General features: G+C 37.9%; 1 pseudogene; it reads right to left on the reverse strand.

Moving 5' to 3' along the window:
* Positions 1-262: 262 nt before the first annotated feature.
* On the reverse strand, positions 263-25,006 carry LOC124776839 (annotated as a pseudogene).
* Between the last annotated feature and the right edge of the window lie 1,633 nt (positions 25,007-26,639).

Raw genomic sequence — 26,639 nt, forward strand, 5'->3', positions numbered from 1 at the left:
AATGTACAATTAAATGAAACTTTATAGCTCCCTTAATTCGCCGACAGATAGTGCTTAGCTCTGCCTTTTGTCGTTGCAGAATTTTAAATTCCTAAAGTTGTGGTATTCTTTTTGAATCACCCTGTATAATTAAGGAGAGGTCTTATTAAAATACAACAGCTTAAATGGAAAAAATATCACCTTCATTCATTATGAAGGTTGTCGTAATGTCAGAGACATTTTGAATGTATCACACATATGTAAATTTAATTACCTGAGCAGATCAGTATCCTTCATCACTCCAAGTAATGTTGTAAACAGGATATGCAGTCTTCAGAATTTCTACAGTCTTGCTGTGGTCTGCCTTCCCAAACCCCTGAAATGAAGCAGTCCTTGGCTGTTTTAAAACTAAAGTACAATTAAACAGTGTGCTACATATCACAATAATAATTAAACACTAAAACGAGAACTCTTAACTACAACTACATCATAAGTAAACAATGTGCTTGTACGTACACTAAAACTGCATCTAATACAGAGCACATGAAACCGTAAAGCAATCTGAAATTTTCTACACCACACATCACAACACAAAAGCAGCAGAAAAAGGGAGTGTGTAAAGACCTTCAGAACAGATGTGCAAGATGCAGCATCAGAATTAATTTTTCTATTGATGGGTCTGGCATTGTACACAACACTGAAACACAAGCAGCAGTAACCGTGCAAAAAAATTAAACACGTACCCACAATCTGCAACTGTATTAACTGTGTTAAATGAAACAGGTAGGTCACAAAATGTGTGAAACACAGTCTGAAAAGTATAAAATAGGTGCGAGGGGTACAGAGGAATCATTTGGTCTGCTCCAAGTGCAAGGAATTGTTGATTTGAGTAATTATGACAACTGTCCTGGCAACTGGAAAAAGTCTTGTAAAAACACCAGGCTCACCACAATTCATGTGCTGCCGTAACTATACTCAATCAAAAGATACAGAAGCTGATAATAATAATAATAATATTAATAATAATAATGTCATAAAATTATGGGACAGAAGATCCTCTCTCTCTCTCTCTCTCTCTCTCTCTCTCTCTCTCTCTCGCTACATATACAACTCTCTCTCGCTAAATATACAAGTGGAAGCAAGGATTGTGGCCTCAAAAGTAATCTGAAAGGTGTAAGAAAAAATCCTGAATCAGATTGAACAGCACAGTTGGTATCAGCATTGTCCACGGAAGGCAAGGTTTCAGGATGTAGTCCTGGCCCGGCACATAGTTTTAATTTGTCAGGAAGTTTCATAATCATGGCTGCTACCCAGAACAACAGTAGCCATTTCAACCATAACACTTGTCCACAACACCACACCCAAATTATTGTACACGGTTGTAAGAAGCATGATGATGATTTACAGGTATTAACATCTGGTGACATTTACTTCTGACCATCTAACAAGGTATTCTATAATTTGTGCCATGTAACCAAAGCAGAAACTGCTTTCCCATGGAGGAGCTTGGCGTATAACATTCTTAAAAGCTTTAAAAATACTTGAATTATAGGGCACACAACGTATGAACAGAAACTTCACTGTTCTTAAAATATTTTTTGTTAACTGTGGTCTGCAGCTTATACGAATTGTAGAAATGACATCATGTAACACTTTAAGCTGTTGATAATTTTTTTTTACGATGCAACCAGTTTTGGTCAAAGACCATTTTCGAGCACCTGTTGTTCCCACAGCATAGAAACAGGAAAAATTCAGGCAAAAAGGATATTTCAAAATTGTAGTAACAATACATACAATGCTTGTGGATATTTAATTTATATTTCTGACATTGTATTCTTTTGATATATATAGTTTTTGCTGGTAATCAAATTCTGTAAGTGTTGCTTGTATTGTTACTATAATTTTCAAACATTCTTTTCATCTCAAATTCTCCCGTATCCGCGCTGTATATACAACAGGTGCCTGAAAATGGTCTTCAACTGAAACCATTATGGTCTTCAACTGAAACCAGTCACACAGTAAAAAATTAAGTTGAATAACAGCTCAAGATGACACATACTGTCATTTCTACAACTCACTGCTTTTGGTACTACCTGTGAGTAGCTGTACACTTTGATGACCTTGGCACTGGGGTCGTGCTGTATTCTGCCACCACCAGTGCACTCTGTATCAATGCCGAGGCCATTCACCCTGTCCATCGTCTCATCGTAGATGTCCGAATGGAAGCCAACTCACTTGTATCCTCGCACCTAGTAACAGGAACCATAGTCAAACTTTGAACAAAATGTATCAAGAGTACTAAGCAAGAAGAAAACACAAAAGTAGCAACGTGAGTGGAAATTGTGGCATCAAAAATAATCTGAAAACATAACTTAAAGGAGCTGTTGTTATATCCACTATCTATAGGAAACACACACAGGAGCTTCTGTTTCTTTTTTTTTTTTCCTTTCCCCCCCCCCCCCCCCCCCATACCTACTGCAAATGCAAATGAAAGCTTTTGTATATTCAGACATGTGTTCTCTCGGAAAACACTGAACATAACGTAAATCATCTAGCTGACAAGGTAGTTGGCAACATCAGCACATGGCTTTTGGAGAACGGATTAATACTTCACTGCCAACAACTGAACTCTTGTAAAATAGAAATAGTCTTGTCCTGAGCTGGTCGAACAGACATTTTAAATTCTTAAGACTGAAGATAGATGAAAAGCTCTCTCAGAAGTATCATGTTCAACACCTTAAGCAGAAAATGAACACTTCTGTCTTCACTATACACTATGTCTTGGACACAAACACAAAAGCTTGTTTACTTTTGCTCTGTTATCTCATATGGTGTTATAGTTTGGGCCAATTCTGTGCACTTGGCAAGAATATTCTCATCCCTGAAAAATGCAGTCGGCAAGCTCTGCAGTGCCAGCTTGTGAACATTCAGGGTTGCCGCAAGTTCCCCCAAGTGACGTTCCCCGATTTCCAGCAAGTTTTAGCATTTTTCCCTGACAAATTTCGAGATCTCAAGGGCAAGTAAAGACAAGTTCACAAAAAAAAAAAAAAAATGTAAGGACTTCTGTATTTCTTCCCCTCATGAGCAAAAATCTTAAGTACTAATTTCAGCATCTTTTGTAATGAACAGTTTTTAGATGGAGAAAGAAAGACAATGGTATATAATATTCCATTAAGACCACTGATGTTATTTTATTTCAATAAAACTAAACATATTTGGTGACACAAATACGCATTTCCTTGGAGTCACAAGACAGATTTAAAATACCTACACTGATTTCAGAAATAACCTCAGAAAAAAGTAGGCCTATTGAAAGAAGTATATAAGGCAGGCCAAAATATACAGGTACATAGCATACAAACCGCCTGTGACTGCCACAAGTTGTTCTTCCTATCGCTCATACTTTCTAATATACAGGGTGTACATTACATCTGGGAACACTCATTTTGAAGAGATACCCTGAAAGTTCTTTTTCATGTATACCACCACAGCATACTTTGGTGATTTGCCAATAGCACCAGTCATAAATATGGCAAGTTCAGGTGCGGAGCGAACTTTCTGTGTGTTGGAGTTCAACAAAAAAAGTGTGTGCTACAGCTGTTCAATGGATGTTTAGAACAAAGTACGGTAAGAAACCACCAACAAGGAAGGCACAACAAATTTATTATGATGGGTTGCTTGTGCCCAGCACAGAGAAGCAGACATCCCAGTGTGAGTGAAGTGAATTTGGATTGCATACGAGAGACATTCATAAGGAGTCCAAAGAAATTGGTGCGTCGTGCATCCCATGAACTCGAAATGGCTCCACTGACTGTGGCAAGTCATGCGACAGAAGTTGTCTATGAAACCATTCAAATTGGAGCTAGGGTAGAAGGTCAATAACGACGACAAAGACAAGTGTTTTGAGTTTTGTTCACAGTTGCAACAACTGAATAAGGACGGGGATGGAATTTTGATCGCTTCAGTTTTAGCAATGAAGCCACTTTTGACACTAATGGGAAAGTGTACAGGCATAATTGTCGAATCTGGGGTACAAAGCATCCACACGAATGCATTGAATTTGGGTGCGATTCGCTAAATGTAAATGTTTTTTTGTGCTTTGTCGTGTCGAAAACTGTACGGGCCATTCTTCTTCGCCAAGAGCATTGTCACTGGATATTCCTACTCGGATATGTTGCAGCAATGGCTGATGCCTCAGATGCAATTGGGCTCTCCGTTCATCTTTTAGCAGGATGGAGCTCCACCCCATTTTCATCGTGAAGTTTGTGGGTACCTGAATACGGAGCTGCCGCATCGATGAACTGGCCGTGCTACAGAAGGGAACAGCTGTTTCATGAAATGGCCTCCCTGATCACCAGATCTCACTCCGTGTGACTTTTTTTCTGTGGGGACACATTAAAGATCCGGTGTATGTATGGTCTCTACCACGTGATGTAGCGGAGCTCCAGGAGAGAATACGAGAAACAAATATCACAATTGACGATGCCATGCTGGGACAGGTATGACACGAATTCGATTACTGTATTGATGTCTGCCGGGTCACTCATGTTTCGTGTACTGAATGTTCGTAAAAAAAAAAGATATGTACATCCTGTATAAATTATTTTCTAAGCCCCAAAATGTACTAGAATAAATAAAATGTTTATAAAACAATGTACTGCACAATGTACTTGCAGTGAGAAAGTCATAATTCCTGAACTCCATCGCCCGTGGCCTCTGGCCTGCCGAGGAGCACCACAGTCCTGAGTCCTCGGATAAATCACGAAAACCCACTGCATTATACCACACACAAACAGAGCCAGCCTGGGAGCAGATCGGCGAGACTAGATCCGATGGGCAGGGCTTGCACATTATTGGGAAACGATGGGCTTCAAATCGTTAGAGAGACCCACAGAAACGGCCTGTGGTTTTGGCCCATCATGGAAGTCCATTCATGTGGCCAGCTTTACACAAGTCACTGACATTATGTTGACGAAATGAGATGGTGGTGATAAATCCATCAATTTGTGCAAATACTCTACACACACACACACACACACACACACACACACACACACACACACACACACACACACCACATTCACACAATCACTCAGACACAACTCGTGCACATATGACCGTTGTCTCCAGCCACTGGGTCAACAATCTCCAAGAATCATATCAAAACAAACCACCCCTCACGCCTCCCATCGGAAGCTACTAGGCTAGTGGCAAGAAGTGGTGGCAGCACTGACTGCAAGCTGAGGGGAGTGGTAGGAAGTGGAGAAGCAGTAAGAATGAGGGAGTAGGGAAGCGGTGCATGTATTAAGCTGCATCCAGCCAGCGACGATGCAGGAAATCCCAGTAAACAAACTGTTTCATCTACTGAGACAAAAAACAAGATTTCTCCAGGTTTTTTTTCCAAATTTCCCAGCAGGGCAGAAAAAAAGAGTGATACACGTAAGTATTCAAATCCACACACAAAGGTTACCTTGTGGTATGCTACAATTCTGCACAAGAGACCCTCACAATACATGAGAACTTCTCTATGCAACATGTAATTTATCCTAATTTCTCTTAATTTCATATTTTATTAATTCTGTAATTTTTTGTTTATAAATTTTATATTCAGCTTTCTGTAAACTAGGTACCACCTCATCCCACGAGCTTTGGCTCAAAGTCTCAAGATACGCGATAAAAAAAATAAATGTCAATCCCAAAACCTCACACGCCAATATAATGATCTGCATGCAATCATTCTGTTGATAATGGCACATTAAATTTGGAAAAAAAAACTGATGCCCTTGATAATTCAAAGCTGTCATTTAAAGTCACAATTGTATGTATTATAGAACACTGTACAGGAAAAATGGAGTTGTAAATGTAGCTGTGTTTTAGTGAAAACGACGTTTTTTCAAATGATGGAGAACCAATGGAATACTTGTTGGTAACATCTGCTCTATACCATAAACCAGCACAGTACGGCACTTTATGAAGTTTAGTCAAAGGCCTGTTTTGTGAGATAATTTCTTTCTGGAAGTTGAATGCATTGCTTCCGTCACCAAAGCAGGTGTAAAAAAAAAAAAAAAATAAAATAAAATAAAATTTGCATTCAGCCCCCTCACATCATTACATCATCAGTGCAAACCAGACGATATTTCTCGTGTAAATCTACACGGCTATCTGGCAGTTCACACTTAAGGATACAGGGCATTTTTCCAGCTCAATATTATATTTCTTTCAGGCACTGTTTATAATGTATATGTTTTAAGATTTTTTGTTGATATCAGGTAATAGAGCACACTTTCTAAACAAATTAGAAGTATTTTGAATATTTTTGAACCTGCTTAGAGTTATTTAAAAAAAGTAACAAGGAAATTCTTCCTCAAACTGAGGTACCATTTAATCCAATGTTATACATTTGAAGGAGACCAAATTTTTACCAGACATGCATGACATGGCTGAGATACTAGACCTATTTAATTCCACCTATTACGTATATTACAAGGATAAAAAAGTATCACATCTTACATTTTAATATTTATAATTTTTTCCAAATAAAAATGTTATTTTTTCTATGCTTTAGCTGATTCTGCAATAAAGCTTAGGTCTACTACATAAGTATGGACTACCAAAAGTTACAGAAAAAATTAGAGCAATGCTTTATAAACTTTAGGAAATATTTGTACCTGAATTCTGAAGAAAACAACTAGCGGGAAATTGCGAATGAACATATGAGTCCAATTAAACTGTGCCTCAGAACATTCCTGAAGCATAGTCTACATCCTGCAGCCTTTCTTCATCTTCAAGCTTCCTCTTGGCATTCCTTTTAGCACTTCTTGCTTCTTTGGTAACTTGAAGAGCGAATCTTTCAGCTTCATGCACCCATTGTCTGTCACACAGAAGAAATTGATCTTTCATATTAGAGCCACATTTTATGCCTAAATTTCTCAGGACTTCCTACCTTCCTATCACTCCGTCATTGAAACATAGCACACCATCTAGTACACCAACTTTTAATGTATTTAGTCCTACAAAAACATTCTTGAGTAATCTTTCCCGTATGGAATGGTTGAAACTTTCATTTGTTTTCTGAGTGCCCCCATGAAGACATTTACCGTATTTACTCGAATCTGAGCCGCACTTCTTTTCCGGTTTTTGTAATCCAAAAAACAGCCTGCGGCTTAGAATCGAGTGCAAAGTAAGCGGAAGTTCTGGAAAATGTTGGTAGGTGCCGCCACAACTAACTTCTGCTGTCGAATATATGTAGCGCTACACAGGCATGCTTTGCAGGCACAAAGATAAATACTGGCGCCAAACCCTCTGCATGAGTGCATTAAAAAAAAAAAAAACAAAAAAAAAGGGGGGGGGGGGGGGGGTGGCAGACAAGTTTTTCCTCCGTCTCGAGTTTCGACCACTGCATTTTCATACATTATCCAACAAAGTAAATACAAATTCCGTATTGTGCACCTTTGAATGTAGCAGCATTTCAATGCGCTACGAAAATCCGACTGGCAAGACTGTTTGGGATGTTTGTCAATATGGCCAACTTTACGTTCTGAATTTTTTCCTAACTGTGAGAAGAGATGGTTCCTTATAGGAACTTTTATGAATTGTGAATAGCATGCAGTATTCTCTTCACATAAGAATAATTAGAATATAAACATTTTGCCATGTATTCTTTCGTGTTTGCTGCTAACTCATTTAAATCCTGTCTGCCTAATAAACTACGAAACTAGAGTGAGACAACAGCAAACGCGGAAAAATATAGATATCATCCCATGTTTATATTTGTATTATTCTTATGCCTAATAGTGATACAGTCAGAAATGAAGCACGGCAATTGACTAGATTTTTGAATCTAAGATGACTAATTTCAGTGCAGAATGTAATGTACTAAAGAGGTGCCTGCAAAGATTTTCAAACGGAGAAAAATTTTCGCTAAACTCCCGTTCAGAATATCTGCTATCATACGCTGTCTATTATTTGGTTCTTGTTGATCATTCTCAAAGAAAGCAGGAGTGTAGGTAACTGCAAATAGCAGTCTCTTGCCATTGTTTCGCTAACGAAGTACGCGAAAGAGGAAGGGTACCCGTATAATACGGACGGAGCGCCTGACGCATAGCAATGGCTACCTGGTAAAGCTTAACTACTGAGCTTACGACTCGAACCAAACTACTGTAGCTGTATCGTCATTCATTTGACCTAAATTGTGTCTCATATTACAATGGACCAAGTTTGTTTCGATTTGGAGGTGCGGCCTAAAACTTTTCTCTCCCCTTGAATTTCAAGTCTCAAATTTCAGGTGCGGCTTAGATTCGGGAAAATTTTTTTTCCTGGATTTCGAGTCTCATTTTTCAGGTGCGTCTTAGATTCGAGTAAATGTGGTACTAAGCAAAACAGGGTCCACTCAGATCTCTAAAAATTGGTTTTATTTCATTCATAACAGGCTCAAGAAGATAATGCTTATGATATTTTGATAGTATATTTGACCACTTTCCTTTGCTTTTTGGTAACCACACCTAAGAATCTGCTCCTTTAGGGCAAAGTCCATGAACAGTGTGGTCATCTGTGGACAACTTATGAAAGTAGGTGGCCCATACAGCTTTCCTCATTGCTGTATCATCATTCAGAGGTGCATTTTGTCTAATGGCCAGTCCTTAATACCTCTGAAGGAGGTCTGTTTCAGTTTCTGTCAATCTGTCTCAGCCAGACAGAGATTTTCAATCAGATAGCAATTTTCCTTTCATTTCTCTTCTTAGCTTCCTCAATCTAGCACCCATCCTCTTTTGCACATGTCCACAACACTCCAGTTTTGTTACGAAGCTATCACCATAAACATTGAACTCATTAATTTTATTGAAAGCTTTAGAGTACCCATCACCTAGGTACTTTGTATATCTAACGTTATAAACGGGCACTGACCTCTGAAATAATTTTAGAGCTCCATCACACTCCATACCTCTACTGTAACCATCATAATTATTATAACACTGATGTTCAATATGTCCTTCAGTGTTACTATGTCAGATGTGGCAATAATTAGATAAGCACTCAACATCAACAACTTTTCCATTCTCCACAGAAGTAGCACTTAAAACACCATTCAAGGAACGATGTCCTCGATGTTGCCATGTCCCATCAAGTGCAACAGCAATGTCCCTTGTTTCACTAATATTAACAGTTTTTTCTACTCCACATTTCATAGATGCTTTAGACACAACCGTCAAGGCACCTAAAAGTATTCTTATGTACTTGCTGAACCTACTGGGAGGAGGAAGGTCAATCAAATGACAAAACGTTTGTGCAGCCTTTTCTTCCTTTTCTTATTGCACGCATTGCGTACACTAACCTCAAATTCACATCATATGAATTATGCACAATGTTCAAAGTCATTTTCGAGGTAGATTTATTGCAGGATCTACACAGACCAACTAATTTTGACGCCAAACCCTTCCTGCTACTTTGTTGTTCAGTTATTTCCAGACAGCCTACACCATCACATTGTTTACATTTTTCCACTTCCTTTATCAAAGAAGATAAGATACCCACACCAACAACAACAAATTCACTACAAACAGCGTCATTTTTAACACAAAAATTTGAATCACCAGGAGGCGTGCCATGTGCGAATTTCTTCACTGAAGAACTGACACGTAGGTTACTTTCAACAGTGTGGCTTGTTTTGTTTGTGAACTGGTTACCACAGAATTTCCTTTTATTGAATTTCTTGATGTGTGGCACACTAAAAAATATGTATTTTCACAAATATATGTAGCGCTTGGGAAACAAACGTTTATTAACATGCGAACAAACTGCTTCAGAACACAAAAGTAAATACTTGCAAAGATAATCATTTACAGACGCTAGAAACCTGCACTGTTACCAACATATACAATGTATCATACATATAATCGCTGGAAACAGAAAGAAAGTGCACAGTTCTTTTCAAAATAATACTGGTTTCTGTAACAGAAATAAAGGGGGCATGGCAGTATACAAGGTGCGAATGTAAAGTAATGACACTGATATGAAAAAAAATGTTGCTTACAGTTTTAGTCAATTTTCGTGTTGTCTCCTTCAAAGTTCCCTTCTGATTGCACACACTTTTTTTAGCACTTCTGCCATTGATGGTAACATTTCTGGAACTCATCTTCTGTAATATCCTCCAAGACCTTCGTCACAGCTTTTGGGACATCTTGCGTTGTTTGAAAATGGTGTCCTTGACCGCCATTTTGATTCTTGGACAGAGAAAAAAGTTGCACGGATCAATATTTGGTGAATAACGTGGCTCTGGCAGTACCGAAATTTGTTTTGAGGTAAAAAATTACTGTACTGACAAAGCAGTATGGGATGGTGCATTATCGTGATGCAGAATCCAATTATCAGCAATGTTATTATTAGACAAACCGTTCCTCGATTGATGTGCAGTTCTCCTGCAATCATTTTCATGGATAACCTTCTATTAGATTTTATGAGTTCATGCACCCTGGCCAAGTTGACATCCGTCCGTGAGGTTGACAGTCGTTCACTGCAGTCTTCATCTTCAACATTTGTTCTGCCTTCACTAAACATTTTATGCCAATCAAAAACTTGAGCTTTTGACATAACCTCCTCTCCAAAAGCCTTCTTAAGCTTACCGTAAAAGTTGTCATCGCGTTTTCACTCAATTTAACGCAAAAAGAAATGGCATACTGTTGCGCAATATTATGCAGTTCCATTTCTGTGATGAGAGACACTAACACGCGTTAACTTATTACAGCACAACTAATGACTGAGCAGTTGCTTCAACATGCCGCTTGAACTAGAAGCGGCTTATAGACCAAGGTCACAGATATTGTGCCTACGCAAGCCTGCAGGGGTGCCACATCTTGCAAAGAAAATCAGTCTCATTACTTTATTGTCGCACCTCGTACATGACCGTAACTTTAAAATTTGGTATGTATAGGTCATTTTTCATTTCAAACCCTACAGTGTATATATCAATGTAATCAGGAAAGACTATAGAATTTAATAAAGTCATTTAAAAAATTTTGATTTTTCCACCATTTATAAGTATCCTGTATCCTTAAGTGTTCGGCAGAGGATGCATCGAAAAGCCTTCAGACTATTTCTGTAACATTCCACTCTTCAACAGCTTCTGTGGGAGCTCTGATTTCTCTTACTTTATCACGATAATAATTTCTCCTTATGTAGGTGGGTGCCAACAAAATATTTTGCCATTCAGAGGAAATTTCCTGAAAACATCTCATCATAACAAAAAACACCTTTGTTTTAATGACTGTCACCCCAACTTGTATATCATGTCAGGGTATATGCGGACAAGGAAAAAAAATTCCCGGATTTCTCAGTCAAAAATACACTTTCCCCCAAGTGAAAACATACTTTTTCCCTGTTAACTGACGGTATATTTTCTCTTGGAACTGTATACCTTATAAGTCCTTTGATTATGGTTTTATACACGGGCGTAGAATTTCCTGGCGCTTTAGGAAAAAAAAAACACGCATTTTGGAAAGATCTTTGATGTGCAGCAACATGTATGCTGCATATTTTTGTATTAGGAAAGTATAAACTCGAATTCCACCAAACACCGCATGTTACTTTCCAAAGCATTGAAATTGAGATTGGGATGCGCTTTTGTAAGTTAGTCATAGCTCATTTCATGCAATTTCGCCAGCCGATCACAGCAGGTATTCAGAGCTTAGGACACGTGATGTAGTCAACCAACAGCAACATCACTGTTAAGTAGCGCGAACACACAAACAGAAAAAGTTAATGGCTCAAATTAATGTAAATAGTGTTGCTAAACGAAACGCAAAGCCTTCACATATAATATTGGTCTATCAGATTAATACGCTGCAAGAGAAGCTAAGCTTTCTCATAAAATGTTGGTCTTTTATGCGCGTATTACAATTTAAGATGTATCACACAAATGTGCCAGTAAAATTTTTAATAACGACATAAATGTCTGATCTCCGAGGCTCAAAATTCATCTAAATGGCTCATCATCAAAGAGTTGATTTTTAAATGAGAGTCAAACACTTTGTGATTTAAGAAATTCATCGTACATTATCTCACATAGTTCTGGTGTAACTGCTAGAATGGTACTTTGATGGTAACGATTTTCAACACACCATTCGAAATATTTTCCCACAACCTGTTAGAAATAGGTTCGTTTCTGCAGTTGCCAGAGAGCGCCAGATGACAGGCGTCACCGCGCAAGCGCAGCTACGATGTCGTAGGGAGCCCGCATGTTCGTACGTGTGAAACATTAAAAGATCTTACATTATGTAAGAAACAAGACATCAGAGGATACTCCAAGAGAATTGGAATTTCGTGACCCATACTAAAATGTTCACATTTAAAGTGCAAATTTGTATGTCCAGAATCCCACGACCTGTTATTAAGCTTTTCTATGTGGTTTTTGGGATGTAAATTTTCTTGGAGTACCAGTACTGTCCTGTCTCATGTTTGGTTCTTTATTATGGCGTAATGCCAAATGTGCTAGAAGTTGAAAATGTGCACTTGAAATGCAGCAAACACAGTGTCTCAAATATATTGTCTGCCTTAGTGGAAAAGATTAATGAAAGAAAATTTCTTTGGCAAACCAACAAAAATAACTTCATTGTTCTAAAAGGCAATTAACGCTTGACTGTCAGAAAGATGGAAATAAAATAAAATCTGCAACTAATAACACAGTTTAGCCTTCCATTATTATGTGAATGTATTTTAATTCACTTGATAGCTCCCGGCCACAGAAATCTGTTTTGTCTTCATTTGATGTGGGAGCAGTAAATGAAGAGGAAACAGCAAAAACACTAAATGTAAAAATGGGTCACGTGTAGACTACCCACTTCCCAACTGTAATTCAGACTGTTCTGCGCATCAGTCCCGGATCTAGGGGGAAAAAGGGATGGGTATACACTCGCACACACACACATATCCATCCACACATATACAGACACAAGCAGACATATTTAAAGACCATTTTTTTTTTGTGGGGGTGTTGTGAGGGTGACATGGTATTAGAAGGTGGAAAGTGTAACATGAGGTTGAAATGAAAATGAAAGATAAAAATATATGGGGAGAGATAAAGGTGAACTAGAAAGCAACTGGAAATCTGGTATGAAAAAAGGCGAAAAAGTGTTGGTTAAGTTGATCCTGTGGTGAACTTGGGTTGGTAGACAGCGATGTGCATAAGGGTTACGTGGTTGTGTTGCCGCTAAAACACGTTAAAGGACGGAGAAATTCGGGAAAATTTCGAAAAAAACGTGTAAATGTATTAAAAGGAGTGGTGTTGTGGTGAAAGATTACGAAAATGGGGTTAACAATTGACTGACGAAGAAATAATGACGTTAAAACCTGTGGGGAGCGGCTAAAAATGATCAGTGATGTGCAAAAACGGAAGTGGAAATAAAGTGAAAGTTCTTAGAACTAGCTGAAATGGTTGTTTAATACGTGAAAGCAGCTGTTATTGAACTAGAAACGGTGGATTTTATAGCAGCGGTAGTGTTGAAAGCGGAAAATAAAATTTTTTTGGTTATGTTTTGGAAGTGGGTTACATATTATTGAGTATATATAGGTGGGATAAAATTTTATAGTAGATTACGGTAAAAAGGGAAAGGTGAATACAAAGTGAGACTACTGGTAAAAACAGAAAGAGAAAATACAGGAAAATAAGACGACAGGAAAGATTTCGAAATGCAACAGCGACAATAACAAACGTAATTGTTGGGTTCAAATTAATGATATGGTTATAATAGAGGGAAACATTCCACGTAGGAAAAATATATCTAAAAACAAAGATGATGTGACTTACCAAATGAAAGTGCTGACAGGTCGACAGACACACAAACAAACACAAACATACACACAAAATTCTAGCTTTCGTAACCAATGGTTGCCTCGTCAGGAAAGAGGGAAGGAGAAGGAAAGACAAAAGGATATGGGTTTTAAGGGAGAGGGTAAGGAGTCATTCCAATCCCGGGAGCGGAAAGACTTACCTTAGGGGGAAAAAAGGACAGGTATACACTCGCACACACACACATATCCATCCACACATACACAGACAGACAGTGACAAAATAGGTGTAATCAGATCGGGAAACAACACCAGTCTTGGGTCCTATTTGTATTAACAGCTTTTTCAGTATTAGACAACGACATTTCGACTTAACTTCATTAACTCTACCAGAATCACCGGTTTAGCTATCCCGTGATTATTCTCCGGTTAGGCGTTGTTACATGGTCGTACAACACATTTTCCGTGCTTCTTCCAGAACAGAACTTAAAGTAGCTGCTAGCTGGGGACTGTACAACTCGCCCTTACTAGTATAGCGATCTGCCCAAAAATTTTTTGTCAAAATTTCATTTTCTTGTGTACACCGCAAAGGTAATACGTAATCATTCTTACGTGTTATTCGTTTATTTCCACTCCTGTAGTCTGAATCTATGGATTCCGCTAGTAATTACAACAACGCTCATCATTTGCAAACACAATCAACCACACAATCAGACAGCGGTTGGTATTCATCCGTTCAGCCTTACTTCGCTCAGCTCTGTCAGATTCCACTGACAGAGGAAACATGTACACTACGCACGCATTCACAAATCAACTTACGATTCATTCAAAATCAACTTAGAATGTGTTAAAAATGTTCAAAAACAGACAGGGATGAGTTTCAAAGTAATATGAATAATCGATAAACTAACGTGCGCTGGATGCGAGTCGCTTTGTGAAACAAGGTTTCCTCCCCCCCCCCCCCTCAAGAATATGAATTTGCCCCCCCCCCTAGATTTGGACCTCCTGCGCATGTATAAATCTGGCAGCTTGGGCGCTCCAGTAAAATTTTTCCCGGTAGCATTTAGCTGCTTGCTGCGACTGCTTACACAGCCAACAATTTCTGTAGCCAGAAGCGGGAGAAGGTACTACTCAACTGTGCATGCGCATGATCGAGCTCGTAACTGCTAAAATGAATTTAATGTAAACAGTTGTGACGTCACGCTCAGCGGAGGCAATTTGCTGTTACGAAGCATTGCACAGTCTTCCTAAAGCCTTTGACACATTTTACTGTTGGCGGACACTTGTATGAGCACTGTTTTGTTGCTGTATATGGTGCATTTCCCTTGAAATTTAAGTTTTATTTTCGTTTTTTCTCTTGTTCATGTTTTATTGCTGCAGTATTGAGACACAGTAATATCCTTTGTTAGAGTATCGGTTCTTACCAATCAAAATTACAAAAATTTAACTGAAAACAAAAACAATGAAAAATTTCCTGGGTTTTTCCCCGGATCTTCCGGGTCGTATACACCCTGCATGTCCATGGCGCACTCCCCCTTCTTAGCTATAAAACAACATACGTTGCTCTTCTTTGAATGCTTTTTTTATGTCCTCTGTCAACACTATCTGGCAAAGATACCATAGCACACAGGGCCATAACTGTAGTTCAACAGTGTTTCAGTGAAAATCTTTTGTGCGTTTTCAGTTGTATCGCCATCCACCATCTCACTTCCAATTTAACAGTAAACACTGAAACACTATGTTATGCAGATAACAACCAACCTTAGGCTACAATTCCCCATTGCAAGTCACCGACATCAGAAGAAAAATTCAACTGAGAAAATTGAAAAATGATGCTAACGACTGTCTCTCAAATAATAATGTATCACAAAGTTGACCAAATATTAGTTTACCAGTTACTGACCACTAATTTGCTCGGTTCTTTGCCATCAGGACCCTCTGGACCAAAGACACGTATTAGAACATACTTAAATGTTCCTTCTGGGTCGATATCCACATCAGGAACAGCGGCAAGCTTCTCTGCTGCTGTCATTAGTGTCCTGTTAAACAGATGTTAAAATTATTCCAGGAATATTTATATACAACACGTGAGAGAAGAATAGTGCTGCAGTCACAATGTAAACAATACAATTCTGCATCTAGGATTTATACTGGAAACAATGTTTCCTTCAGAGAAATAATGATCTAATATTTGGATTTTTAAACGTGTGCCTATTAAGTAAATAAAAGCATTCCGTGGAAGATCTTACACCATCCAAACCATAAAACTATCAATTAATTGTATCCAAAGGGAAACATACTTGAGAAAGCCATAAAATTACAAAGAGAGACAACTGCATTCTCGTAGAAAGAATTCGCTGGGTGAATTCCTTCATGTTTGGTGGACTCAAAAATATTTTTTAAAAACATTTATTGGTTATCGTTTAGAAAGAGCAGCCATTTTTGTTTCAGGCTTTCTTACACTTTTATAAGCGTCTGTGGTTTTTTAAATTATTCAGTAATGGATTGCCCCAGACCTTTCATATAAGAGGTATTTATTTCAGCAGACACTGGACTATAAATTAAAACCATGATCACCCTGCTGAATGTATTAGGGAATACACTTTTAATGTCTCAAAGTTGTTGGTTGTAAATTTTAAAAACCCATTTTTAATACTATCTTTCCAAAGAGTAGTTTCTTAGCCTTAATACATTTTGTGGTATTACACTACTCAGTACAGATACCTTTTTTTTTTTTTTTTTAGAGAGAAACAATTATGACAAGCTTATACTTAGAAACACTTTAAAAACAAATCTTTTGAATTTTTTCATTCTTTGGTCTGCAAATCTTTGTTAATGGACCAGATATAAATCTGAAAATTACACATTTAATAGACCTTTATGATATCAAACTTCTGTATAAATTTCAACCTTGAGATTCCATGGACAAAAAAAATTTCAAATATGAGTCAAAAATATGTTTCTTACTGTTTGCAATATCTGGGCTGATGGAAACAGTGTATAAATTACATAATTTAAAAATATCTAGGATAACTCTTTAAAAAATGAGACAATTCATTACATTATCCCGTTCTCAACTTGTTTGTTTTTGCTACGTTGTTTATTGAACAACAGAGATATTTCTTCACTCATGTTGGGCACAGAGTTAAATGTTCGCCTAGTCACAGTCATAAATTCCAGGGGAGAAGACAACTCCTTTAATGCATTTTTAACGGGCCTCTCGTGTTGATCCTTTTCAAATTTTGTAAATGGGGTTCTTGGTGCTGGTAAAATGTAACATCCACATCTTGGTTTTGACGAGCAATGTTACCAACTTTGGCAATCCACCACTGTTCGTCATAGACACAAGCCACTATGTCCTTACTTTGAAGTGTCAGTGGTACAAGTTTTCCACAGTGATGACATTCACTATCAGAGGATGTTGATGTGAACTTACAGTTGAGCAAGTTGTATGACTGAGGCATAAAACAATGAAAAGATCGGGTGCCTTTAATCTTCTGACAAGTTTTGAATCTTTCCTCCAAGACATTGGCATAGAGTTCTCATATTTCCTCACATTTAATGAAACATACGTAATCCCTTTTACCTATTCTTTACAGAATTTGAACATTTCTTGACGTGTCCAGATTTGGTTCTCATAGGTCCGTTGCAGACTAGCTTTTGTGACAGCTCGCTTTGTTGTACCCTTTATGCCATCACACTCATTCTTCCCAGGACATGATGCAAAAAAGTGCTATTCTGCACCGAGCCAACAGTCTTTTTTTCTTTGAGAAAGGAGATATTAATATTTGTTTGCTTTTATATTGGCCTGCAGCACCATCAGAGAAGTTCATCAGTTTGTTTATGGAACTGTCGTGCTGTTTTACGTAGTTTGTTAACTGCAGGTGAAAAGCATGCACTGCTGTAGCTTTGTGCTCAAAGTAATCATTTGCAACACAAAAACTATAACTCTAGTCTATCTGGATCTTTATAACAGAACACAAATGGACAAACTGTGGCCTGTTTGTTTACCCAGTGGCGCCCTTGTATTTCACTTGAACAACAAAGGAATAGTTTTCAGAAAAGTCAGCAAGAACTATACATTCATCAACTGCCAAGGTTTGCTTTTGCCCTTCAGAAATTTATCCTGACTTTGGCAATTAAATGACACACTATTGAGTTTTCAAGGTTAGTAACCAACACTTAGAAAAACTATTCTCGTTATTTTGAGACTCCATTGTTCAACTGCACACTTCAAGGGCTCATTATTAACTAAGTGTGAGTGAACAGATGTTGGTGGAAGGGGGATGACAACACACAGATTTGTACAGGCTTGTCTACATCTACATGGATACTCTGCAAATCACATTTAAGTGCCTAGCAGAGGGTTCATCGAACCACCTTCGCAGTTCTCTATTATTCCAATCTCGTATAGAGCGCAGAAAGAAGGAACACCTATATCTTTCCATTCGAGCTCTGATTTCCCTTATTCTATTGTGGTGATCGTTTCTCCCTATGTAGGTCAGTGTCAACAAAATATTTTCACATTCAGAGGAGAAAGTTGGTGATTGGAATTTTATGAGAAGATTCTGTTGCAACAAAAAATGCCTTCCTTTTAATGATGTCCAGCCCAAATCCATTATCATTTCTGTGACACTCTCTCTCATATTTCGCAATAATACAAAATGTGCTGCCCTTCTTTGAACTTTTTCAATGTACTTCTGTCAGTCCTATGTGGCAAGGATCCCACACCGCGCAACAGAATTCTAAAAGAGGACGGACAAGCGTAGTGTAGGCAATCTCCTTAGTACTGCCAATACATTGCAGTCTTTGGTTAGCCTTCCCCACAATATTTTCTGTTTGTTACTTCCAATTTAAGTTTGATATCATGAAGATCCATTAAGTGTGTAATTTTCAGACTTTTATCTGCTCTCCTTACAAAGATATTGTAGGTCAAAGAACGAAAAAATTCAAAAAATCAATTTTTTAAAATAGTGTACATTTTGTGTAAGCTTCTCACTATAAGAAGTAGTTATACTGTATAGTGTAATAGCACAATAAATATTAAGGCTGAGAAATTACTCTTACTTTGGAAAAATACAATTAGGATTGATAAAAAATCTACTCACCAAGTGGCAGCAGAACTCGCACATAAAAGACGGAAGAGGGGTGAAGGAAGAGAACTGGAGAGGTCTAGGAAAATTGGTAGATATCGGGAAAGTCACCCAGAACAGCGGCTCAGAGGAGACTTACCGTAAGTAATGTCTTTCCTTCTCATCCCGTACGGTAAGTCTCCTCTGACCCGCGGTTCTGGGTGACTTAACCAATATCTAACCCTTTTCCTAGACCTCTCCAGTCTTTCTCCTTCACTCGATTACTTCCCCTTCCACCCTTCTGCCTGAAGAAGGAGCCACTGGCTCCAAAAGCTTGCCAATTACAGCTGTCTTTTATGTATGTGTTCTGCCGCTGCTTGATGAGTAGAATTTTTATCTATCCAATTAAATAGTTTAAAGAATACGCTTTTTTAGCTTGCAATCAACAAGTTTGAGCCATTAAAAGTAGGGCCTATATTAAGGAATACATTCAGCATGGTTATCATGGTTTTTAATTTATAGTCCAGTTAATGATTCTTCAACTCAGTACTGAACAATTTAAAAAAAAAAAAAAAAAAAAAAAAAGAAAAGAAAAACAGATGCCTGTAAAAGCAAAAAATAGCCACTGTTTCTAAATGTTGAGAATAAAATTTTTTAAAAAATGTCTTTAAACCCATTAAACATTCGGGAATTCATCCAGCAAATATCAATTTTTTTCTAAAATGACCGAGCGACTAGTTAGTTTTTTCCCTGGCCCACTAGTCCTAGCTTACATAACAGAAATTTTGATTTTTATCAATACCAACCGTCTGCTTTCACCTATCACATAATCAAAATGCTGGACATAAATCACTCATCGAAATCAGCCACACACTGCAACGACAATTTTATCTATTCTCATAACGAAACAATCATAGGCTCCCCAACTTGCATTTAAAAATAATGCAGAAGCAATATACATATGGAAAAAAATGACATACTGTTTTAGAGATAAGGGATCTAAAATTCTTTTATATATTTTTTGACATAATCTCACAAGCATTTCACAACGCTGTATCCAATTTTGACAAGCCAGCTAGCGCCTTTAGGGTAAAGGCACATACTGGTTTCCATTCTGTTCTCAACAACATTGAACACAACAGAAACTAATCTCTGTCTACCGTCAGCTTCAGCATATGCCTTTCGTCTGAAGACTACCACTGACTGGTTGAAACTAATTACGGCATTGTGAAACGACCCATGTGTTTGTGTGGAAGTTTTGTGCATGGATATCACACACACCACATCATCAGTAGCATGCTACCAGTCAAAGGCAGTGTCAGTAGATCCAATCAAACCTTCGGAACTCGGCATTAGGGAAGCATCCGATTTAATCCATCTGCTTTGACCCATGACGTCATCCATATGACAGAAACGCCTACGTCCAGAGTATACAAAATGTCGTCAATATTGTCACTATGTACACATGCCAACAAACCTGCAGGAAAACAGAAACAGTGAAAGTAATCTTACTTCAATGATAAAATGAAACTACAGAACAACCGCGGGAAATAGGGGGTCTAGGGCAAGGACAACCTAATTTTAACAACATCACATCACATCACCCCTAAAAAAGTCTCAACCTACAACATAATGCTACAGCCACAAAGCCAGCAGGAATCATACAGTTCACTCGACCTATATAGCTCAAACCAAGCCCACAATACCAAAAAACCAACATCTGCAATAACGAAAATGGCACTTACGCAGTTTAGGGGGTACATGCGCTGATCATGAGAAAAATACCTATTTTTGAAGCAAACATATTTCTGAAGATATAAGCATATATATGCGCGGAATACCAAAAAAGTACTTATTTTCATATGGAGGTGGGGGAAAAAAAAGATTAATTAACTGTCTGCTTTCACCAGCTTATTCATGTTGTTATGCCAATATGCTGCAGACACTTTAATATATTTCTTCACAGAGTTCTTTAGCCATAGGTAATGCTTACAGTTTCATACATCCTAACCATGATAGCTATTGTTGGCTTTACATATTGTTGCATATGGTATATGTCCCTGTTGCTCACAGTTATGCATCTTGATCAGTGCGCCCAACAACCTATATTTTTCTGTTGAGGCTGTCCGTTTTGAAGCATCGTATATTACTGCGTGTGCCAAAATGGCGAGAAATTTTCCAGATTTGAGCGACTTTGTAATGGAAGATTTATACCATGTTATGGAGAACACCCGAAGCTCAATACAATGGGCTAGGCAACAAGATCTTATGAAGAACGATATGGTGTGTGAAAATGGGTATTGTGTTGGATACAACGAGATGAAGCTGGAGAAAACTACAGGGAAAGATGGCGAAATTTGGAGCTGCTCCATTGGCAGGGACTGTAGAAAGAAATGTTCAATCAGGAAAATGTCATTTTTTGCTGGCAGTCATTTAGACATTTCTAAAATTTTGCAACTGTCTTACATGTGGGTTTTCGAACTCAATAGGCAAAAGTTTTTAATGAGGGAGCTCAAAATTGGCAGTGAGCACACTGTGGTCGATTGGTGCCAATTTTGTAGAAATATCTGCCATGAATATTTCTTAATTGAGCCAATAGTTTTGGGCGGCCCTGGCCATACTGTTGAAATAGACGAGAGCTGCTTCGTCAGCACCATCGAAGTCACAGGTGCGAGAGCAATGGGTCTTTGGTGGTTATGACGTTGAGACAAAGCAAAGCTTTATGGTTGCTGTGCCACAACGTGATGCTACCCATTTGCTGCCAATTTTGCAACAGTATGTTTTGCTACTGGAACCACAGCAGTTTCTGATTTGTGGCAACTTACAACACCATAGGTAACTTGGGCTACAATAATCTGGCTGTTAATCATTCGCTTTATTTTCTCGATCCCTTTACAAACGCAACCACAAATCACATGAAGTCAGTCTGGCAAAAAGCTAAAGAAAAAATCCTATAAGGCCTTTCAGAACTCACCGTGCTATGCTGAATAACTACCTGGCGGAATTTCTCTGGCGTCAATGTTTTGGGAAAATCCATTCCACAATTTTGTTATTAATTCCACCTTTCTTGAAGAGAGAGAGAGAGAGAGGAAAAAAAAAAAATTAAATTCCGTGCATACATATGCAATATGTCAATTTTGATACAAAAAAAATGTTGAAACAGTTAACTGATTTTTTTTTTTTTTTTTTTTGCATCCAAATGAAAAATAAGTACTTTTTTGGTGAAGAGCGCGTCAGATATGACTGTAACACTCAAGTTTTGAAATAAAAAAATTTTTGGTATTCAGCGCATATATATGCTTATATCTTCAGAAACACGTGTTTCCTTCAAAAATAGGTACTTTTCTCGTGATCAGCGCATGTACTCCCTAGACTGCATAAGTGCCACGAAAAGCAGAATCAGATGTTTCCCTCGACCTATACAGCTGAAAGGAAGCCCAGATAGCAAGGAACCAATACAGCTGAAAGGAAGCCCAGATACCAAGGAACCAATAGCTACAACCCGAAGAGTGGAATCAGACATTTCCCTTGACCTATGTAGCTCAAATGCAGCTCTCAATACCTACCAGCAATAATAATAATAATAATAATAATAATAATAATGAAAACAATGTAAACTTCACACACCAACATACCAAAAAACACCACAAAAACCAAAACCTTCAACAACTCGAAAACGCAAAAACTTGTATATACACCAGATCAATTAAAACCAACTAAAGTACGATAAATGTAAAACAGACAGAACATCAGAATTACTACAGATTAAAACAAAAATAAAAGTTTATTACCAACAAAAGCATGCAACAAAATCACCTAGGTTGACCGCCGCTACCAGTACACACACACACACACACACACACACACACACACACACACACACACACAAAAAACTAATCAAACCTAACAAAATGCCACACACATAAATAACCATCACTGAAAAATGAAGATTTCCAAATCCACATTGCAGCACTGGCTACCCAGACTCAAATAAACCCATGTTACCATAGTGATAATGAACCCAATATCACATGTTAAACTCAACAAACACAAACCAATTCAAAAACACACACACAACACCATTATCTCATGGGTCAAAGGAGACAGGTGGAATAGAACACTTCCAATGGCCCCTTAACTTAGTTCCTACCTCACGCAGACAGACAGGATGTGAGGACAAGAATGAATAGTTCTGAAAAATAAGATTAGTGTTTCACTTTTAAAAGTGTTAATCAGCAGTAGGGCCTCCTGGGATCTTGCTTCCTTGACTATCAGTAGTGACCAGCCACACTGTTTCTTTATAAAACAATTCCTTAATAACGTCATTGTTTAATATTTGGATTCTTGCACTGATATCACCTCACGTGTAAGATTGTTCCCCCTATTGTTATCTAGACAACAAACTTCAACTCTAAGACATGATATCACGGTACATAAAAAGATTTTTACATGTTAGTCTGAGAACGTGGACAGTGACTAAGAAGGCATACCCTAATATTGCACTTACTTTAAGTTTTCAAAATGTCACAACCCCTTTCTTCTGTCATTTACCACTCTTTAACCTCTGGCAACAATCTGTTAATATAAAAACTGCACTGTTTTTAGAGTTCATGTTAAACCACAGACCTCTCTATAACTGACTGGTTGGAGAAAGGCAAGACAAAGAACTGGTTATGAACTGTTGTGTCCAAATCAATCTTTGAAATGCCAACAACAGGATTAGTTAAAAATGTGATACCAAGCTTATGAACGACAACACCCTTAACGTGGTGGAGATATAAGAGACAGAACTGATCAACTGCTCACATAACTAATAACACGAAAACATTAGCGAAATAAAATGCTAGAGACTAACAGGATCTCTGTGAGAAAAGGTAGTTTTGGGCCCATGATGTTCTTTCTATTAGTCCTTCAAATATATTAAAAACTTGAAAATACCAGACCACAATTCGAAAATGGAGCCTCACATAGGTACTTAAATGTATCTATGGAATGACCTACCTTAAATGTATCTGTGGAATGACCTACCAACCCAACCTATCCTAGATATATGTTTACACTAGTCTACAGATCAGCCTGTCAATGTAAATGAACACATATATACATCTTGTATGCCACAAGCATTCCCCCAGTCGAACACCATCTCCAGTAGGCCTAGACTTAAAGTACACCTAGCAAACAATACAGTCTAAGCTACCAGCCACAAAAAATAAACTGCATATTATGATCAAAACACACACTCAAAATATTTCACTGAAACAAACAAAATATCATAGATGCCATATGACATCACAGTTCATATAGGCTACCTATGGCTCATGTTGCTCACTGGACTCCAAACACGTTTATTTTTTCACACACAAGCATTTATTGCTTAGTCCAGTTTCTTGAATAAGTATCATGAGGCTATCATGGTTAAGTTTGTCAAATTAACTCCCAAAAACATCTTTTTGATAGCAATATTCTTGAATACTGGTTGTTTCTCAGATTCCACACCCCCTTCAGAATACCAGCTTGGTGCTTTCTGGGGTTTAGATATTAGCTACACAGTCATAGTTACGCTACAATTAAAACAAAACTTATTCACAATTCCAATTACAATATCTACACATTTCATGTACCGGTATTCGTAAATACAGATCTTTACATACTTGGTTTAGGTGAAATAATGCCAATGCGTCACAATTATTTCGATGTGAGCAATGAAACTTCACGTAAAACATGACTGCGATACAATGCATAATAAAATAAATATACCGAGGTCTAGAAATAAGCATGATTAAACATAAAAGGGATGATTAATACAGTTCAATATTAAAAAATCTGTATTCAACAAAACCGTAGTCCTACAGAACTGGAGGGGTGCGACGGTAATGGTTTTATTTTATCAGTGAAATTACATACCAGTACTGGATGTTACTAATGCTCCAAAACATCAGACAGTATATATAATAATGGTATGAGACAACGAAGGGAGATTATTTTAGGACGTACTTTCATCAATTTTGATATGTTATGACTCGTAATAGCCCTGGAGACGTCTTTTATAACAATCGAATAATTTGTAGCAGTACACCGATAAAAATAACTGCTTGCAACTAGCAAGTAATCGCGCAACGCGCAACCAAACTTCGAACACACAAATAACTTCTTAACCCGATACGATTACATGACAATAGACACCAGACGCATACTCAAAATAACAAACCTAGATAAGCACAGCACTGTATTTCGTGCGCCTCCAAACAAACTACTTTTCAGAGATTGTATTTTAATAAATGAAGACATACCGGAGCAGTGGATTTTAATAATACCGACAACCAAAGACAACAAAGCAACAGAACTACGCACTAGAACAAGCCAGTTTATTTGATTAATTTAAAATGTGAAGGAAAAAGCAGAGTTGTTATTTGCTGACATGAACCCATGGCTTTTTAGATTAAAGTACTGACTTCGAAAGTGGGGGCATTTGATGACAGAATTAAAAATCATTATTGACAAAGCCAATCCAATCCAATAGAGACCGTAGATCTTACACTAATAACTAAACAAGAAATTTCCAGAAACTTACCTCCGCTTATAAAAATGTCCACAGTGTGCGTTGGAAAAATGTGTAGAATAATGAAACTCAAGGAGAAAATACGAATTGCTTTGGAAGTAAAGGATACTTATTATAAATGTCACTATCTTTATAGTAAATTTTGCATAACGTGCGTTTCGTATTTAAATTTGAACAAAACCATTAAACAGAGGCACATTTTCGAAGTGTTGTTTAACTGTTTTAGTCACTCAGTACAAAACACCTTCCTAGACTCTTTACTAGTTTCAAAAAATGGTTCAAAAGGCTCTGAGCACTATGGGACTTAACTTCTGAGGTCATCAGTCCCCTAGAACTACTTAAACCTAACTAACCTAAGGACATCACACACACCCGTGCTCGAGGCAGGATTCGAACTTGCGATCGTAGCGGTGGTCTGATCACTGAAAATATTACTGCAACTTTTCTGAAGTGTATAATCCTCGACTCATTTGCCAGATTTATGCATTCTGTAATCTCACTAAAAAACTCAAGGAAAATAACAGAGACAGTTCTATCCTTCTCCAATCCGTGCATGTATCATGTCTTCAGTGAATTCGGCACCGACAGGACATTACGAATTTTACTTTTTTAAATGTCCAACCACACATGCATATTTCCTTGTCCAGCAGTTCATTCGGTTGGGCAGTCTCCAGTATACGTTTCCTTCTGTGTTTTGTTTGTACAGCACCAATCATTCACATAGATTTTAACTTATTTTTTTGCCAGTGCACTGTTAATATCTGCGAAAACAAAAACTGCTGCACAAGCTCTGCAAACAACAAATGTGATCTTACAAAACATCAAACAATGGTTCTTCGACAATAAAATGAAAACGAATGAAGAAATAACACAACAAAATCTTACATGTAGCCTTACGAATGTTGCATACCCCGATAATATGGAGGCTATCAAACTGCTGGGATTCCTGGCTGACAGCAAATTAATAATGAATGAACAAACAGTGTATGTGTGCTCCCAGCTCTCCGATGTACTGTCTGCAGAAAGTAAGTTGACACTCGGCGCCGTGGCTTATGGGAATGACTGTAAATGGGAGATGCCTCCACTGTCACTCGCTTCAGCCACCGCGCCGAGTGTCAACTTAGTTTGTGTGTACTGTAATATACCTTCTGAGGAGAACAGGTGTATTAGCTGACCCATACCTTATAACAGTGCATTATGCAATATTTAATAGCCACATCAATCATGGCCTACTGTTATGGGGATATTCT

The sequence above is a fragment of the Schistocerca piceifrons genome, chromosome 2 (genome assembly GCF_021461385.2).
Source record: "Schistocerca piceifrons isolate TAMUIC-IGC-003096 chromosome 2, iqSchPice1.1, whole genome shotgun sequence".
NCBI lineage: Eukaryota > Metazoa > Arthropoda > Insecta > Orthoptera > Acrididae > Schistocerca > Schistocerca piceifrons.